This window comes from Sinohyriopsis cumingii, chromosome 9, assembly GCF_028554795.1.
Source record: "Sinohyriopsis cumingii isolate HCF-2022 chromosome 9, ASM2855479v2, whole genome shotgun sequence".
In the NCBI taxonomy this organism is placed as follows: domain Eukaryota; kingdom Metazoa; phylum Mollusca; class Bivalvia; order Unionida; family Unionidae; genus Sinohyriopsis; species Sinohyriopsis cumingii.
Window position 1 is genome coordinate 77,670,434 of NC_142969.1, and position 21,790 is coordinate 77,692,223.

General features: G+C 35.3%; 1 protein-coding gene across 1 annotated transcript in view; it reads right to left on the reverse strand.

Annotated features, from left to right (window-relative positions):
- Positions 1 to 16,318, reverse strand: part of LOC149792066 (uncharacterized) — a 59,386-nt gene extending 43,068 nt beyond the window's left edge. The window contains exon 1 of the mRNA XM_089969523.1: positions 15,590 to 16,318. The gene's annotated coding sequence lies outside the window, so the exon portion shown is untranslated. The remainder of the gene's footprint in view (positions 1 to 15,589) is intronic.
- Positions 16,319 to 21,790: the final 5,472 nt, after the last annotated feature.

Sequence of the window (21,790 nt, forward strand, 5' to 3'; positions counted from 1 at the left end):
GGACAATAGTCAGGATTATAAGATATATTCATTCCTCTATCTCTTTCTGCAATGTAATCCACATTTTTCTGCTTTCTCTATTGTTTGTTTGCTTTTCTCTACGATTATATGTTATTTGTTGTTGTATGATGTAATTGATCTTAGTCATAAATCAAGTTTACGGTCTTCATGACCAGTGACATATATTTTTGTTAAAAACAATACACAGCTAATATTTCACTACCAGTAAAGATTAAATATTAGGATCATTCTTAATGGAGGTAAACATGTTTATCTGGATCTGATTCTAGGACAATGGCATTTCACTTGGAATTTCCTAAACTTGTTGATATCCTTCAATGTTTTAGAAACTAAGTTAGCTGACCACTATCCTGACTCTAATGTTGTGTCTTCGCTTTTTACATTAATGTTGTCTACTCGAAAAATTACTCATTCCTATCTATCACTCCAGGTGGAATCAGTCTTATTGGTGTGTTCAGTTTTTATTTTAGGTGGATTCAATTATTTAAATTATTGACTGGAATTACAAGGTGCTCAATAATATTTCTGGGACCAAAACTTTAATGTGAAGTTATGGTGAATTCAGTCAAGAACATTTTGGATTATATCATTGTGATACATCAAAAGACTATTGACACAATGCCATGTTCCAGGGCAATGGCACATCTGCACATTCAAGACTACTGCCACATCAGCCCATTAAATATTGGAACTTATTTTGGAACAAAACAAGAATTCTATTGGAACTCTATTTGGAATTGTGATAGAACATTTAGGACTATTTGGGATTTAATTCACAGCACCACTGATTCCTTTTTTAAATTTTCACTTTGGATTCATGGGAAGGAAATAAGTTATTTGTTGAATTTTCCAAATCTTGTTGGATTTTTGCTCTTTTCTGTTACTTAGTTTAAGCCCCTAGAGTTATAACACACACACTCTCTCTCTCTCAAATAAATAAGTTGCAATCAGATTTTCAGATCTTATTTTCCAGCAAAGTAGCACATCACATCAACAATTATCATTTTTGCTGATTGTATTTTTGTTTTGCTTTGGCATAAATAATGTGACTGGGTTATCTTTGTGTGCTATGTGCCTGAGTAGTGATTTGTTCTTCAAAATTATAGAAGGCCTCTATACATGTAGCTCCTGTTGTCACAGTGCAATACTCCTGTATGGAACCATTTATGTTGCTAGTTCTGCATGCTTGGTACATATAGCTTTAGACCTGGCATTTTGAAAGCAAGTAGAAGAGGCTATCTGTTACATGACTATGTATGAAATGTCACAAAACTACATAGTATACACTGTTTATTTACAATGACCTTTTGTACAATATACAGGACCACTCCAGTGGCGTAGTGGTTAGAGCGTCTGCCTTGGATGCGGGAGGTCGTGGGATCGATCCCCAGTCGAGTCATACCAAAGACTTACAAAAATGGTACTAACAGCTGCCTCGCTTGGCATTCATCATTAAGAGGTTAGTGTTAGGACTGGTCGGCCTGGTGTCAGGATAATGTGATTGGGTGGGACATTGTGTTACATGTCTGCAGCATGATGCCCCAGTGCTAGACATCACTATAAACTGTCACACTGCAGACATTGTAGTGATACGACTGAAAAATTGTTAAAGCTACATTTAAAAAAATCCAAATCCAAATCACACAATATACAGGCTTAAGCAGTATGATTCATGTGACAACAAATCTCTAACCATTCTAAGTTGTGCAGAAACTATTTTTCTTCTTTCAGTGACCTTAACCTTTACCTTTTAATCCCTTTTTAATCCCCAAATGAAAGCGATCCACAAACTGCAGAAAGTGGACAAATTATTGAAAAGAAATCAATTTTGTTCTTCAACCAAAGTAACTTTGGCCTTGAAAGTTTCAGCATATCTCAACGGAGCTCTTCCCTACCAGAAATGGAAGCCATCTACAAAGTTTGATAACTGCTGATGGTGGATAACTAGGGCTGTTGTGTGGAAATGAAATTGTTTATATGGGAGAGTGAGAGACAAACATCACAACAAACAACTCACTGCTTTATAGAGGCATACAAAACTTGGACATTTTCCATGCAAAATTAGAGAATTATATTCCATGAAGCAGGGTTACCTCTTACCGAGTGGATTAACTCTTTAACGTCTTAACAGACGGACAGACATCACATACAATACATTCTACCTTATAGCAGGCACATAACAATTAAACTGTCTCATTTTTGGAGAAAAATTACAAAACAAAGCCTTGTTACCTTTTACTTAGGGTATTAAGTCTGTTGCATCCTAAAAGATGGACAGATTGGCAGACATCACAACACAATACACTCTGTCTTATAACAGGCATATAGGGGACCCCCCCACAAAAAAGAAGTGTGTTACCAGTCAGCCTACTGTCCCTGTTTTTATATGCCAACCATAACATTTTTCCCAAATGTAAAAAAGTAAAACTGAAAACAAAACTCCCAAAATTGATTTGTTCATCTAAGTAAGCCCAGTATTTAAAGCACTTAGTCAATTATATATACTAATCATCATAATATACATAATGTTCTACCTACCATAATTTTAAAAAAAAGTTTAATACTAACATATAAGTTTAATACTAACATATAAGTTTTTTTGCCTAACAATTACACTGTGTCATTTTCAGTGCAAAATTACAAATCAATTATATTCCATGAAACCTTGTTACCTTTTTACCAAGTGTATTTATACTTTAACATCTTGGTAGACCGACATACTTCACAACACAATAGGCCCTGTTTTATAGAATGGCAGCAGGCATATAACAATGGAAGATTTTCCCTGAAAAAAAATTACAAAACAATTAAATTCCATAAAGCTTTGTTACCTTTTACCAAGTGTATTAAATCTGTTACATCTTAACAGATGGACAGATTGGCAGACAGACATCACAGCATAATAAACTCTGCCTTATCACAAGCATTTAAAAATCACACCAACATTTTCAGTGAAAATGAGATAATTTTATTCCATAATGCCTTTTTAGATTTCATCTTGTATCTAAACTCAGTTGCATCTTTTTTAACATAAGGTGATGGGTAAAAAGTCAATTTCTCCATCATTCTAACAGTTTTGGGAATATTTTGACCAGAAAATTAATAATATTAATTTCTGAAGACTTTTTAACATTTTTATTTAAAAGTACACAAAATCCATACAAGAAAGCACACCTTATCAGCCAAAGTGAGAAACTGATACACCAGAGTAATATACTAAATTCATGACTTTATTAATGAGTTTGATATTATAAAATAATGTTTTAAATATTGACACATTCTGGTACACACTAAAGGTTAAAGCTATCAAATTTTGTGCTAAGCAAATCATTGCTAATGTCATTAATTACCAATAAAAATAAAATAAAGAGTTGTGAACAGAATAGTAAGAAGGTTGAAAGTGGGGTTTGAAAAGTTTTAAAGTTATCACCAAAGGATAGGGAGAGATGGGACAAAATGGCAGCTGCATAACTGACCTGGTCTTGTCACATAATGAAAATGTATCTAGTCTGTACATTTGAGATCTTGATTGTCAAGTTAGGTCCCATGACTGAGCAACAAGGCATAAGTTCAGACCCAGAAAAAAGGCTTGATGTTAATTCAAATTGTCATAACAAGTCAGTGAACATTTTGTAAGTTTTAGGGTGTGTCCCTGGAGCAAACATTTGTCCCTTTCAAACTTCTCCCCCCAGAAATCATATATGCAACACTGTGTGTGTGTGTGTGTGTGAGCAGGGAAGGGTTGTAAATTGCTTTGTACAAACAGTAGATTTACTGTTGACTTTTGTATATGTACCTAATACTAACAAAAGATCTCATGTTGAATGTTGTACATGCACATAATGATACAGAGATTTTGACTGTACAGATCATTAGATTTATCAATTGCAGCTATTGGCTTTTTCAAAACAAAAGAAAAAACAGTGGCATTGGAAGTGAACAGACCACTTGCTGGAAGGTCCATTTCTGAAAACTAAGGCTTCCTATGAAAAATGAAAAAGGGCAAAGATATCACTGCTGGAAGGTTTATTTTTGAAAACTAAGGCTTCCTACGATAACGAAAGTCAATAACATCAAACTGTCGTTTACCCGTCTGGACACTTATTTGAAGTCGCGCCTCCTCTGCTGCTATAATTATCAACCAAATATTTTATCAAAGCCTATACGATATCGCAATCGAGGATCGTGTAAATTTATTGTTATAAATCCGTGTGGAGTAGCTTGTGGTTTTGAAAAGAAGTTTCTAAATCTAATTATGTCCATATCCCCACTACACCAAGTCTGATGAATATTTCGCAGAGTATGTGTATCATCTCCATTAAATACAACTAAAATATTACAGTTATCTCTAATCACTTTTGGTATTTGTGTATACTGTTGAGTTACATAAATTATATCTGGATTTTTACGCCTACCACGAGAACATATTCTAGCTGGATTTGATTGTTTGTCCAGCATTATGCCATCATATACAACTAAATTATTAATAAATCCATCTAATTCATCAACACTTGGCGCTTCATCAATATCAGTTATAAAATTAATAATGTTGTCACCATCTTCATTTAACAATTTTGCATTTTCATTACAATCTTTAAGTACATAATAACATCTCTGATCATCGACTGATGGTGCAACTAAACACAACTTGTAACACTTTAACCATCTCATTATAAGATTAAGCAGTAATTGTGTTTTACCAGACCCAGATGGATCTATTATAATCATTCTGATAGAATTTGGGAATGCTGAAATGTTTTACTGGCTCTTGCTTTCGTTTCACTAAGAAATCAATTACATCCATAATAAATGAATTTACGTTGTAGAGATAAAACTCCAACCACTGATTTAGTCACAGTTACAACAAAAGATGGAAAAATAGCATATGGTGGAAGCTGTGCAATATGTAACAGAATTTGTTTTTAGTTTTTACCCAAAATTCAACGTAAAGACGGTGGTGATATTGCTACATTAATGTCAAAATTTCCAGGAACTCTATAGGCTAAATACCCAGGAGAAAAACATCTTCCAGGATACATTGTTCTTGTGATCCTGAAACCCGACTTGATAACCAAGATCAACCAAAACCTGGTAAATATCCAGTAAATAAAAATGATAAAGCGTGTCATGTTCATGATGTTGCATATAAAAGCAATGATTTACCAGAGACATATTGATGATGTGGAATTAATTCATGCATTAGATTCCATAAAAGATTTATCTTTTCAAGAGAAATTAGCTAGATTGATACTAAAATCTGCAATGAAAGGTAAACTAGTATTCGGAGCCGGTAATTAATCAACCAATTATTAAAATAATGTAGTCAATTTATTGTAGCCCAAGGGGATACTGGAGAGGTAGAGCAGCAATTAGTAAACTTGCTGATGCAGCAAATACTACATGTTCTGCCGCCACAAATTGGCTAGCACAACAGGCAATTATGGCAAATTTTATCTACCACCACCTAAACGAATTCAGCATGCACGTTTTGATGTCAGCACTCCTTATGAAGTTCATCAAGCAGATATTTGTTTTTACCACATGATACTATTAAAATTGGTAGACGTCAAATAACATACAAATACGCGTTGACTGTCGTTGATGTTGCAAGTAGGCAAAAAGAATCATAGCCGATATCAGCTAAAACAGCTGCTGAAGTTATATCTGCTTTGGAGCGAATTTATCAACGAGGACCCTTACGATGGCCACAGCTATTACAAGTTGATCCTGGCAAAGAATTTCTTGGTGCAGTATCATCTCTGATGAAAAAACAGAAATCAGAAGAGGACATACTGCAATTCATCGTGATCAAGCAATTGCTGAACGATTTAATCGAACACTCACTGAGCGGTTATTTGGATATCAGTATGCAGAGGAAATAATTCAAGACATGAGATCTCGCGAATGGGTTACAAGATTACCAAATGTGATAGCTGCATTAAATAATGAAATTACTAGAACAACTGCCATGAAACCTATTAATGCGATTACAAAAAATCATATACCTAAAAAACGAAATGATTCTTCAAAACAAAAAGTATTAGGTAATGTTACTGTCAGGTATTTATATGAACCGTGAACTTGAAGGCGGTGAAAAAAGAGCAACTGATCCTATCTGAAGTGTAACAATACATAAAATATCTAGTGTGATAAGAGTGTGATAAGATCTACTGGTAGACCTGCAATCTACAGATAAAATTCAACTGCTCCTCAACGTGGGTTTGCATGCAAACAGTTACAAGTAATTCCTGAAGACACACAATTACCACCTCATTCACTTAACTTCGGTTACATTATAGACAGATCAGTATTACATTTTTGACGTGTATGACCAAACTTACTATTAATTCTGTCTACAGTAAACTGTCTTGGATTATTACTCGAGTATCGCCACAACATTACTGTATTACAATGATTATATTGCTGTTGTTGTTGTTGTTGTAGTGTTTAATGCCATTTTTCAGCACACGATAGGCTATACATGGCGGCCAGTATTAATGGTGGAGGAAGAACCCGGGAAAATCCCGGTGAGAACCACCGACCCACGAGAAGCTACTGGCAAGCTTTCTCACATACCCACATTGGCTGAATCCGAGACTCGAACCCACGCAGACAGAGGTGAGATGGCAGTGATCCGTAACGGAGAGCGCTTTAGACCACTCGGCCACTCGTTGTTTTAGCATCATTATAAATTCAGCATCAAGGTCAAACTGTTTATAGTTAACTAATTCTTTTCTTATTATATCATTGTCAATAACATCGCCAGTGGTTTCTGTAACTTCTATAATAACCCTCCGCAACTGAGATATTTTTCTAACTCTAGACACTGCAAGATAAACTAAATTTGACTATTCGATACGATCATCGATGATCCACACTCGCGTATCAGATATATTTAACCCCTGAGATGAATGAATCTTGATTGCGTATCCTAGCGTCCACGGAGATTTGTCAGTAGATAACGCGCTCTCAACAACATTGACAGGAACTAAAACAATATTATTTGACACAATATTTTTTTTCTCTGACAATCCTGGTATATCAACGTCGATATTCTGTTGTCGTGTATCAACCGATCGATAACAAAATGGTATGGGTAGATTTGAAAACTTTTCTTTATGTAACATAAATAATTGTTGTTGAAGTGTATCACGAACCATCTTTCTACTTGCAACTATCAAATCATTTGGTCTCCACAAATTCCATAATTTGCTCATAGGAGTTTCTGAAATTACTTCACGCATTATTTCACACTGACCTTTATTCGACTGTAGTCTGATTAATTTCGTAAACTCCCTTAATTCTGAATAAAGTGCTCTATGATCATCGGTTATTTCCTCATAACAGTCTACAAAATTCTTTAACCATTTATGTGGAGACAATCCAACAAAAGGTGGTGGTTGACCATGATCGCCACACATTATTATAGCAGTATGTTTTGTTAATAACCAATCAAGAAATTTTTTTAATGTATCTTTAGATACTGTACATATTTCATCCCAAACAATTATCCTTGGAATATATTTCTCTCCCATTCAATCAGGAGTCCATGCTTCTCCTTTCCATCGAAAAAAGCTGTGATAAGTGCACGATTTAATATTTCTTTCGCTCATTTCTCTTGCGAGTCCGTGTGTAGGGGTTAAAATGATGTGACCAGAATGGCACTAATACTGGCATCCCATGCACCTTTCATGCTTAACGAACGTTCCAAACAAACAAACGGGTTGGTATAGTCAGACTATAATTGAGCCAGTTTTGCCCAGTACTTTGAAGTGCTGGAAATTTTATTTGATTTATAATGTTCAGAAAAAAAATGGGGAAAAAAACCCGCCTAATCTAATTTTAAAACACACATCACAGTCCTTTTCAATCAAAAACAATATTTTATTTCACAATCCATTTTCTTTTATTACTAATTTGTGTCTAAATCGCTTTTCTTGCTAGTATTTAAAAGCGTATTAAAAATTACTTTCATAAATCATAAAGTTGTTTGTTTTCAGTTAGAACTAACTAATCATGAAATAACTTCTTGTTTACTGGCATTTTAGTGAGCCTGGAAAGGTTACTCGTACATCCAGGGTCTACTATGCAAATGGCGGTGCTTATGAAACTGTTTATCAGTGTATTACAATGAATCATTTTCTAGATGAGAGGTGTTCTTTATGTATGGTAATATGTATAATGTACTTATCTAGGACGTGTCTTTCAGCATTTAGCAAGTGAATTTTGTTACCTGCATTGTGTATTGGAACACGCTGACTCACAATGTTTTGACACCATGTGATAAACAGATACGGTATGTTCTTGTGCAAATTTGATGTGTTAGTTATAGCAGTATAATGAAAGTACCTTGTATTATGTATAATTCCACCAGGACATGGTCAGTTTATTCCATAATTCCAATCATTTGCTGTGCACTCGCTGTCAATACCACAGGAGTCTGACTTTTTATCAATAAAGTACGGCAAAATTTCTGACAACATGAAATCACCTTATCCATATTATAAATGAACATTACCGATAAGGTGATTTCATGTTGTCAGAGATTTCGCCGTACTTTATTGATAAAACATCAGACTCCTGTGTCAATACATACTAATCCGCCATCTGCACCCTTTTGGTCAATGAGCACTATGGGATCTGATTGGCTATTGGTCACATGACTTGTTTCTATAAACAGCACAACATACATGACATGCTTCACAAAGGAATAGACCGACTGGTGTGTTGCGGCCAGATTGACCCTGGAGCTCGCAGAATCCATATCAGACAAGAACGGAAATGTCCAGACTACCTACATGAAATAATAGATCTAATGGATCTAAACAGCCCTTCTTAGTGCTAAAGAGTGAAGATCAATATTGCCTTTAAGGTTTTCATTTTGGAATCAGAAAACCTTATTTGATAATATCTTTATTTAATATCCTAATTTGACCTGTTTTGTTACCGCCATCAAATTATTTTTCTTCTATTCTTTCTTATGTGTGATATAAACTCTTCATAAGTCATTTCGACTTTACCAGTTGGAATTTATACTCTGTACACTAAATTCCAACTTTAGAATGAATCATTTTCAAAATTTCTAACTTAGTAGATTTGAACAATTTCACAGATGGCTTATACATTATTGGCATTTGTATTGTCCATTTATACAACAGGACTTGATTTGAAATAAGTACTAGCAGTTTTTTCGGGAGTACACGACATCCATGGCCGGCTTGCCAAGTTCCTTGCCTCTGCTGCCTCTCTCGAACATCGTCCATTGACGGAGATGTGGAACTATTTCCACCCATCTAAAGCTTGGTGTCCCGATGTGACGTCATAGTGGCGACCAATCACTACAGGTGTCATATACTGCTTTGGTTGATACCCTTGTTCAGTTCTGGCAGACCGTAATTAGTCTTGGACACGAGTGTGTGTTGGGTCCATTCACACTCATGTATGCCCTACATTCATCTCGTTAGAGACTTTAGCCTTCGGGTATTAGTCCCACAATCTGACGGCTCAATTAATTAGTGATCTATGATCACAGTAATGCTCAGGGGATGAGGCTCTAATTACTTTCCCCGGGATCAATTAAATAGTTCGTTTATGGACATAAACCAGACGCACATGCCCTTATTGAGCAAAAAGCGTTTATAATCCAAATGATGATGATGATGATATATGCTTCACTGTTATCTTGTCCAGCATTCAGAGCAGACAAAAGTAAAGCATGGGTGACATTGTACACATTTCATCTACTCTATAATATCTTAAGCTATGTTGGATAAACAGTCAAGTTGCAATGGCTAGTTCCAATGCAATTTTATATGCTTGCTTTATTATTCATGAGGTGACATCTGCTACCGTATTGGTTGATATTATTTCACCTGTGGTGAATTATCACCGAGATTAACCTTTGTAAGTGAAGGCAAGAGATCACTGCGATATATATAATCCTGGGAAACATGCAAATTGTTCCCTCAGGAACTGATATATAAGTATATTAATGTTAAGTCGCTACTAAACCGCCACTCTTCACCTTCATTAACAGGCGAACTCATGCTGTACCTTCATCTTATGATACTCACCACCTTCAACACCCGAGGGCTAATACTTCACCTTCACCTTATTCACTGCCCCAATTTAAGCAACTCTTTCTTGTACTTCCATGACGTGAATTCTATGTGATATAAATCATTACAAATATATTCTTAAATCCACTCAGAGAAAGGTGGAGAAGGTGCAATTATATTTGAAGCTCCATTGCACCTTCCCCCACGGGAATCGATCACCTTTGTCTCCCGTGATTCTCTGGTTTACATAAGTCTGGTATTAAATTTTAAATGTTTAAGTATACGTAACTGTATTGACATTCAGTAACTGCATGTTCACCTGCTCTTGTACTTAAGGTAATTTACAAATAAATAATTTCGATGTTGATTATATATGGTCTTTTATTATTCTTTCTCATCAAAAGCTAGACAGGAGGACCAAAAATATTGTAGCCAGGATACGATGTTACAATTGGTGGCAGCGAAGTGGGATTATAAATCCTGTATTCTAGTGGTCAGAAAGAATTTTAATCTGATATTTGTCTAATTTGCTATAAGGTAAAGCAGCCAGACCGTATTTTATTCCTATTTTATTTATACATATTTCACCACGATAGATGCTTCAGGTGAAGTTGTATTTAACCCAAACTCGCTCCCATCTTCAGATGAGATAGATGAAAGAAATAGCAATGATTATTCATTTGTCGACAAAGAACACGATAGGTAGCCATTGGTCGTGACTGGACTGGACTAAATAGTGAATTGATCTTGATGAAAGATGAAATATGTTAGTTTTGCCACATAGCACCATATGTTTATGTTCACCTACCACTAACCTAGTGCCACCTTTTATGTTATGTGTTTAGGCTCGAATAAACAGTAACAAAAGAAAGAGTGGAAACAAGCTTTGAAAAATTGAACAAATAATTTATTTCCCTGGAAAAAACTCATAAAAAAATGAAAAAAATAAGAACTTACGGTTTTAAGAATCAAATCCAAAAATAATCCAAGAATAATCCACAAATAAAATTTAAGAAGTCCTAATAATGAAATGTTCTAATTAATTCAAGTTCGAGTCCCGGCAAAGAATCCAAGATGGAAGGCGATGACGTAAGCCGTAGCCTATAAAGTGCTGTCAAACACTTCCTTATAGAAACACAAGAAATAACACTCCAGTGTTGCAAATCCGAATAAAATTTGTAAGAAATGTCTTTGTTCAAGAATTCTGTATGAGCACTAAAATATTTCCAGAGAAACGGATTAATCTTTAATAATCCAAATGATCTGAACAAAAATTAACATGTAAATCAAAAACTGGCGACAACAGAATAATGACTTGACATCAAGTGTTTTAAGCCCCGACTGACTAAATTGTCTAGAGACAACGGTATAAAACCTGAAAACAGCGCAAAACAGATGCATGGATGAGGGTCATGTGATCACATTCTAGAAAATCTTGGAAGGAATCTACAAACCTACAAGTCTAATAGCACGTAAACTATTACAGCCTTGATTTCACGATTATCATTCACACAAAAAATGAATTTAAAAAAGTTATTGTTTACTTGATCCCAATCAAGGCCAGGAACTAAGTCAAAAATAGAAATAGTGTTTCTAATATTAGGTATTTGGGAATAGATTCAGGTCAAACTGAATTTTCTGTAAAATATCAAGATTCTTATTAAACAAAATTACATTATATTGACATGTAATGAAATTAAAGAATAAAAAGATTTTAAACTTACAAACAATTAAATTAAATTGAATATACATAACACCACCCAATGTCGTTCATACTGAACTATAGTTGTAACCATTCAATAATATGCACACCAGCACTGCAATATTTCATGTGACAATAAGCAACATCAATCTCTGCACTACTACCAGAATATCGTAATATATATTGTGCTAAACTTGTGACAGTGCATCTCTGTAGTAGCATTTGAAGCATGATCATATACATGAATAAAAGTATCCAGAGTGAAGACTGGTTCTTTTGTGTATTAATATCCAGCCAGATATTAATTACCAGACTGGTTCCCCGTAACTGCAAGGGAAACCACCAGTCCCCGTGAAGAAATATCAGAACCATTGTGTCACGTTTGGCTGCCCGCGATTACGTAAGTCAGGAACAATGGAATGGGTTAGCGCAATTAGTATGTCGACCCTGCACTGAGGTGGCGATTTGTGTTTGTACAAGAACCGCTCCGTTAGATGTTAAAACTCACATGTATACTTTGAAAGCTTTGTTCTAAGAACAAAGGACCCTCGATGCTGTTGTAAATCTCTCCGCTTTGACAGATGGCCTGAGGCTCGTCTGTTAATCTGAACCAACTGGGGGTAGAATTGATATCCAATCAGAACTGAGGAAGGGTGGGGCCATCAATTTGAACCAGGATTTAACAGTCATTTGGGCGGATAACGAATTAGTGATTGTAAGCCATTGTACTGGTCAAGAGATTATACTCACTCCGAGGGAGCCACTCGTGATTTGGTGGGAAAACACTTAGTACATTCTAAGGACAGAAAGCTTCGTAAAGGTCAATGAGTTATTTGCTCGATTGTTGCAGAATGTTATGGCATTGTAATTGTAATTATGTGCAGTATGTATATTTACTTACTAGAATCGTTAGTACGTAGAATTACCTTTGTATTGTTTAATTTACATGCGTACTTGAGAAATGAACTATGATTATGTAGATTGCTAGCTCGTCAGAATAATATAGTAATTCGCTATTTAGTTACTTCGTGGTAAACTAGTGTATTTATTTATGTGATATTCTAGATTTTGCAATTGTTGAATTAAATTGTAACTTTGGAAATGGTTGCAGTGTGTAAATTTAAATAATATGGATATTTGAATATTTGTGTACACTTGTGGGAGTGTAATGTACAGAAATGCGTCGGATTGTTGTGATATTGTTGAGAATAATGAGATTAAGAATATGTGTATATATTGATGTGACGCAATTTAGTGATTTCTGTATGATAAGTAGGATACCGCTCTTACTGCAACGTTGTTTCTATAAAAACGTGTGGGTTTTTCGATGTGCACGAATGCGTGACCAAAGATGTAGATACCCTTTATCTGATGATTGATTGATTGTTGATGTAGTGTGCGGCGAGATGGCTAACACAAATTCTAACGTCCTTGTGTTTTTCGTAGGAAGCTTTTGGGGACAGACTACCAGGTAGTCAAGTCCCGAGTCTCAGAGAGACAGGATAAAAGCAGGCGGAGAACAAGCCTCGTTGCTGGAGAAAGAGAGAGAAAAGGAGGAGAAGAAAAGGAGACAAAAGGGGAAGAGGAAAGGAAGAATCGGAGTACGGAGAACACCGGATGGAGGAAAGGAATTGGCGGAGTAAACACAGATGAGTAGAAACCAAGTACAGGGGAAAGCCATCTCACACTATAATCACGTGATGAAATAGGTTGTCACATGGTCGAGAGGAATAAGATTGGTTGAGAAATTAATATCGTTTAATTTGTATTAAATTGTTATTTTTTTAATTTCACCTTCGTGTTCTTAATAATTTAATTGTTGGTATTGCTGACTGGGGCTCGGAGCTTTACCTCTCTCTATCACTAATTTCACTTCCTACAAAAACGAGCCAGGGTGGGAATTCCACAGTAATTCAAACAAATATTGGGAGCATCCCACCCCAACGCATAACAGTGAGTCACATAGAACTTCACACATTGTTTGGCTGCTATGGTTACATAAAATGATAAGTGGCTCATATGTTTAACATTCAAATTTTTGGTACAAATTCAGGCATGAAAGGTACTCTATAGATTTAATGTCAGTACGAATAAAACCTCCACATCCAATAGGCAAAACAAAAACCAAATGGCAGACAAAATATTAAACATAACCAATTGGCTTTATTAAAGACTCTCATCTTAAAATATTAAGATTTCAGGAGTTAAATAATCATAAAGACTTGGTAAGGTTAACAGCAAAAACACATGCTGCATCTGCAAATGATATATTCAGGTAATGGGAAACCAAGCCACACCTTTAAACACCAAGACAGCAATAAAACATTACATACAAAGACATATGGACAAAATGGGAGACTGTATCATATTGTGTATTGTATCATCACTCCTGTATCATAATAACATATTAAATTGCCACCCAGGAATCATAAGAATCTTCTCGTGACCAATCAAGTGATGAATAGCTCCATACTGAATGCAGCCCACCTCAACAATGCCATTGGAGTGTTAAGTGTACAAGAGTTCCCTATCAAGCAACTCAATTTCTGTACTACAGAAATTTTACTCACAATAATTTCTTTTGTTTAATTGCTCTGAGCTCTGAATGTAGTAAACCATAATTTTAATGTAATAAAGATCAACAACAGCTATATCAAAATGGATGCCATTTCAACAGAACTTCTGATAGGTTCATTGAAAGAAGCAGTATTGCTGACCTTGGTTATGTGTTTCGTTAAATAACTTCTTAAACGCTGCCTCTTGGAGAATGACCTAATGGTGGTGACATTTTGCCTCCAGCTCTAGACTGCCCTCCATGATAATGTGACTGAGGCAGTTCAAAGCTGGATGAGTAAATCCTAATGTTTTGGAATTCTAGGAACCAATAAATGAATTGTGAGTTCGCTAGTGAGATTTTCAACCAATCCACAGCTTTCCACTATACTAAAAACAAGAAAAGTGCCAGGACCAAATGGGTAGTTCAAGACGTAGCAGGTATTTCAACCAATCAGGTGTGACTTAACAAGATCATCTTGCATTTGAGCCCAGATTGAAATTGCCTTAAGTGACCTGGTGTCTAACATTTAGTCAGAATATTTTTGTACCCTATGGAATAGATATTGCAGTATGCATGCAATGTGTCTGTGTAATATTAACAATGGAATCTGCAGATACTAAACATGCAAGATGAACACACACTAATACTTATTCTGTAAGTTTACTTGGTCTTATAAATAAATAAATATGCAATAGAAATATTATCAATAAACAAACATGAGAAAATATAAACATTTTATGTTGCTAATATTCAAAATAAATTATAGACTAAAGTGTCACAATGCTGTGTACAGACCGGTTTTGGAAACATGGAGTCCCAAGAACATTAGTGTTTTCTGGGAGTGAAGCCATGAAGTTAAAGACAGTGTCTTAGTGCATGTTTGTTTTGGGGATTTTCAATGTAGCTTTAACAATTTTAGTCAAATCGCCATGATCAGTCAAAGTGGCAGTTTATAGTGATGTCTACCACTGGGGCATGTCCCACTCAGTCATATTATACTGACACCATGCCGACTAGTCCTAACACTAACTTCTTAATGTTGAGTACCAAGCAAGGCAGCTGCTAGCACCATTTTTATACGTCTCTGTTATGACTTGGCTGGGTCTTAACCTGCAACCTCCTGAACTCGAGGTGTGGATGCTCTAACCACGTAGGCCACCAGAGTAGTCAAGTTAACAAGAAATATATTCTCTGAAATCTTAAACTACTGGGTCACTTGAGTCAACATACAATGTCATCATTGCACAAAACCTTCATCTTGTTCAGATGCCATGGTTATCCCTCTCAGTAGGTGTCAAACTCTTTCTGCTGTGTTTACCTGGAAATAAATAATAAGCAAACCCTGGTGAATACAACATATCTGGTTGACAAAGAATCTGCAGTGCACAAAAAATTGTCTGGTAATATATGAATGCCATGAGCTTCACACAATACTGTACATCATATAAAATTATAGGAGTATAATGCATCCTTTCTTTCCATGCTATAAATGTTTAACAAAATCTATATGTAAAAACTATCATTACATCAACAGAAACTTCTTATTTCAGACCTGCCAACCTGACGAGTTCATCTCAGTAAGGCAGTTGATGTTTTTCCCGTAAGTTTAACCAGTTTTCATTAAGGTGTAACAAAATGTCATAAACTGCTACTGTAAAACTGGAAAATGTAATTAAAATTTCAGTTTATTTGTCCTACATTTTGCAGCTGAGTATACAAGCTATAAACAGGCGTGCTACTTTAGCAATTAACAGTGTCGGTCGATCTCTGCTATTTGAAACATGCAGCGAGGATAAACATTATGTTCAACTATGCTTGTAAAATATACATATACTTTACCTACTACTAGTACAGTTGCACAAACTTAAGTTCCAAGCCCTATGCAGCTCAATGGTTTGTTAAGGTCTCTCAACTTTACATAATTCTTGGATTTTTTTTCTTCTCCATTTCACATGACGACAGCAATCATATCTCCTGCCACGAGTCCAGCAAATGTAATTGTGCCCCTTCTGGATTTTATTCACAAGAAACTGAATATTTTTATTCTTCTGTGTTGATTATTAACTTTTTCAAGAGGTTTATTTTCCCTTTCGTCTTAAACATGCATCGCTTACTGGATGCCATTAAAAATAAAATATAATCAACAGTTTTATCAAGCAACCGTTTCACATGAAAAAATATGTACAGTTTAAAGCAGCTAAGGAATTAAAGTAAAGTTAGTCTGGTTCACTGACAAGCAAAAGCTATCGAAAAATGATCATTGCCGAAAAATCTGGAAAATTTGTTCATTAATTTTTTATTTGGTTCCGGGTTTCAAATTAGAATCAGTTGAAATTAGTGAACCAGAATCAACAGTTTGATCATGCAGATGCTTCGCATGAATAAATAGGTGCAGTTTAAAGTGCCTATGGAATTAAAACAAAGTTAGTCTGGTTCACTGACTAATTTCAACTAATTCTAATATAAAACCCGGATCCAAATCAAACATTGATGAACAAATCTTCCAGATTTTTCGGCAATGATCATTTTTCCATAGTTTTTGCTTGTATGTCGTAAGTCCGTATTTTAAGGGTAATTTTTGTAAGACTTATGGCAAAATCGTAAGGGTTGGCAGGTCTGTTATTTCAGCAACTTTTTCATGAAATATATTTATGTACTGAAATATAATTACCTAAATTGACTTCCATGACTTGCCACAATACAAATATCCATACTCATTATTAAATATCCCCCAACAACACCACCACAACCAACTCAAATCCTCTGACTATGACCCAGAGGTCATGTCCAAAAACCTGTTACATGTATTATGTTGCCTCCTCCTTCAAAATGCATGTTCAAATTCTTGTAAAAAGAAATTTAAACTGTCATGATGCTTGCCAATCCTGAAAGAACAAATGCTGCTAATGTAATGAAAGCACAATTACTGCTAATGTAATGAAAACAGAATTACTACTAATGTAATGAAAGCACAAATACTGCTAATGTAATGAAAGCACAAATACTGCTAATGTAATGAAAGCACAATTACTGCTAATGTAATGAAAGCACAATTACTCCTAATGTAATGAAAGCACAATTACTGATAATTTAATGAAAGCACAGTTACTGCTAATACAATGAAAGCACAATTACTGCTAATGTAATGAAAGCACAATTACTGCTAATACAATGAAAGCACAATTACTGCTAATGTAATGAAAGCACAATTACTGATAATTTAATGAAAGCACAATTACTGATAATGTTATGAAAGCACAATTACTGCTAAAGTAATGAAAGAACAGTTACTGCTAATGTAATGAAAGCACAATTACTGATAATTTAATGAAAGCACAATTACTGATAATGTTATGAAAGCACAATTACTGCTAAAGTAATGAAAGAACAATTACTGCTAATGTAATGAAAGCACAATTACTGATAATGTGATGAAAGTGCAATTACTTCTAATGTAATGAAAGCACAATTACTGATAATGTGATGAAAGTGCAATTACTTCTAATGTAATGAAAGCACAATTACTGATAATGTAATGAAAGTGCAATTACTTCTAATGTAATGAAAGCACAATTACTGATAATGTAATGAAAGTGCAATTACTTCTAATGTAATGAAAGCACAATTACTCCTAATGTAATGAAAGCACAATTACTGATAATGTAATGAAAGTGCAATTACTTCTAATGTAATGAAAGCACAATTACTGATAATGTGATGAAAGTGCAATTACTTCTAATGTAATGAAAGCACAATTACTGATAATGTGATGAAAGTGCAATTACTTCTAATGTAATGAAAGCACAATTACTGATAATGTGATGAAAGTGCAATTACTTCTAATGTAATGAAAGCACAATTACTGATAATGTAATGAAAGTGCAATTACTTCTAATGTAATGAAAGAACAATTACTGCTAATGTAATGAAAGCACAATTACTGATAATGTGATGAAAGTGCAATTACTGATAATGTGATGAAAGTGCAATTACTTCTAATGTAATGAAAGCACAATTACTGATAATGTGATGAAAGTGCAATTACTGATAATGTGATGAAAGTGCAATTACTGATAATGTGATGAAAGTGCAATTACTTCTAATGTAATTGGCTAAAAAGTGTAACCTGAGCATGAAAAGTGTGATATATAAGCCATATTTACAGTACACTGTATGAAACATGTATGTTTACTATTTGCTACTAGTCTAGTCTGTACCTGCACAAATGGTAGATATCCATGTGGGTTAGAACCATAATACAAATCCATGTGGATTAGAACCATAATACAAACACAAAACATACTGACAAATTATTAATATTCAACATTCATTTTAACTAGTCTATGACTGAACAAATGTGAAAGGCATGTTAAAAATCCAAATCACACAGATCACACACAACTAGTCTGTATTTCAAACTTTCGCTAAATAATTGTGAAATTCACAAACTCTGCAATAAGCATGACAATGTGCTCACTCTGAGAGCTGTCATATTCTTCTTTTATTAAGTTGTAAAATGGGTGTTGATTTTTCCTTTTCTGATCTCACATGTTTTTAAGTTTGAAAAGATCCATCTGCCCTAATACTTTTCAGTCATATAACATCCACCAGTCACACTATTAATTATTCCTCTGACCCTTCCCACCCCATTTTTGATATTTGGGAATTTATGCTGGGGTGTAGGTTCAGAGTCATTTGCCCATCAAAGTTGGAATTCACTGCAGTGTTGGCATAGGCTAGCCATTTACTAGCCGCTTTAACACATTTAACAACCTTACATCAAGCAAAACCTGCATGCAATCAGTAGATGATTTATTTTCTGAACAATTGCGGGTATAAAATTCGCTGCGTTGTAAATCTGCTGACAGATGAGACGTAACTACAGTGATGATTAAACTGAACTTGATCTTGAACTCACCCTTGGCATTGCTTGTCACCTAACTACTCCATTCTCACAACCAGCATGTTCATGATCAGTGTCCAATAGTCACATAATATCTACATTAACCCATTCCCAGTGTTGTTGTAAATCAAACTTAAAATATAAATGAAAGTCACATGATGTTTATAGAAAAACAAAAGAACACAAACTGAGCAACAAGCAAGGCAGCTGCTAGTACCATTTTTATAAGTCATTGGTATGACTCAGCAGGGGTTCTAACCCGCAGCCTCCTGCGTCTGAGGCAGACACTCAAATTTTAGTTACGTGTGCTTAGATCATGTACAATCTCCACATAGTACAATTACCAAAGGCATTTCTGCCACAGTACATGAAAGTAGCATATATGTATGCCAACATTTTCTCAAATGTGCATGTTGCAAATGTAAACAACTTCACCTTACACATGTCACTCTCTCACAAGTTCATAATATATGTAGGGACCCACTTCCCACTTTTTTCCTTCTTACTTGTAACAATTAATATCATACATGGTAATAATTTTTATGCTCGTTGACTTCAGAGGTAAATTGTATATAAAGGAGCTCACAACTTTTTTTATGGTGAGTTCCAGGTCAAATTTTATCAACACTGTAGTTTCGTCTCGTCTGTAGTGTCAGCGGATTAAATATATAACGAATGCTATACTTGCAATTTTTATTCCTATCAATTTCATGCATGTATATCTCGATGAAAGGTCGTTCACATTTGCTAGGCCGGCTAGTAAGCGGCTACCCTAAGCCGACGCCTAATGGTGTTGGCGAATTCCAACTTTTCGATAGGCAATGGTCTCTGACCCTACACCAGAACAGAAATGTCCAAATATCAAAAGGGGGGTGAGAAGGGTCAGAGGAAACTTAGATTAATGTTAGATATAAAAGATGTCATCTAATTTAACAGAAGAATATCAAAAATCGTAATTATTTAATGGATTTACCACAACTCGGTCATATAAATATCTTTATGAATTTAATTGAGAATTTTTAGGGCACCTCGCTTTACGGGTCACTTTAGTACTAATATTAGTACCCCTACTCCAACCTCGTGGACGGGGTACTAACATTGGTACTAATATTGGTACCTCAACCACAACAAATCAAGTTGAGGCTACGACATCGTAGCTAGGGTAACTTACGAATACCCAGCACTTTAGCAGTCCCTAAAATTGGAAATCAGAATCATTCAAATGCACTACACATTGATTAATGATGCAGTAAGTAAATTTACAAGTAAATATAATGAAACTTGTTTGATGTTTTCTTGGTAGTAACGCAGCAATAGGACTCACGAGCCTAACATGAAAATGGCGGGTCGTCAAATCGAAAGTAAACACTCGGTCCAGGTTGAATTCTCATTCACTCAACTATTTAAGAACGAGTTCCATTTGCATTCAACATAAGTTTCTAAAAGTTGTTTTCTTCCTATACTAAACGATAACTAAACTTACACTCCTGTCTAGGTAATCTTTGGACGCCAAGAAATACATGACGTCAGACTTTCCAAAATTCTTCTTCTTTCAACGTCCCTGTTGTTTGCAAACATTCGGTCCCTCTCGTAAAGGGGGCGCTCGCCAGTTAGTATGTACTTTTGAGAGAGTGACATATGTCAGGTGAAATTGTTTGCATTTGAAACATGCACAGTGGAGAGAGTGTTGGCATACCTGTATGCTAATTTGATGTAATGTGGCTGACATTTCTTTGGATACTGTACTTACGGAAATTGCACATGATCAAAGCACACTGCTAACTAAAGTGACTGCTCCCTCGTGCTATAAAAATCACTCTGAATTATAGTCTGACAATACATCCCCGTTTGTTTGTACCCCCTGCCGATTTCAATAACGAAAATGTTTAATGTGATAAAATGTGCACAGAACAATTTCTAACCTGACTGTGACCAGAATAGCACAAATACGGACATCCCCTGCACCTTTCATGCTTAACGGTCTTTCCATAATAACACGGCACCATAACGAGTACACTATGGGCTAGTTTATTTCCATCAGACAACATAATGACGTAGTTCATCCTGTTCGGTACAGTGGAGAGAGTGTCGGCATAGTTCTATTCTACTTTAATGCAATGTGGCTGACATTTCTTTAGATATTGTACTTTTGGAAATTGTATATGATCTAAGCTCACTCCTAACTATAATGACTGCTCCCTTGTGCTAAAAAAAAAATCAGCCTGAATTAGTCTAAAGTACACTTTCCGTATCAGCTATTTAAATAGGGAAAATGAATTTTGCCAGACTAGACAATACCAGTTTTTGAAAGTGCAAAGAATGAATTACCAAATATATAAAATGTAAAAAAAAGTTATCGGCTCTTTTTTATACAATTTATCCAGTGCTGTCCAACCTTTTTGACGCCATGGACCACTGAAAAATGTTTTTCTTGAAGCCGAGGGCCGCAGCAGAAAACTGAAAAGCAACGACTATATAGCTACTCGAGCTCTGGATGGCTATTTAAAATCAACCCGCTGGCCGCATGCGGTCCGCGGGCCGCGGGTTGG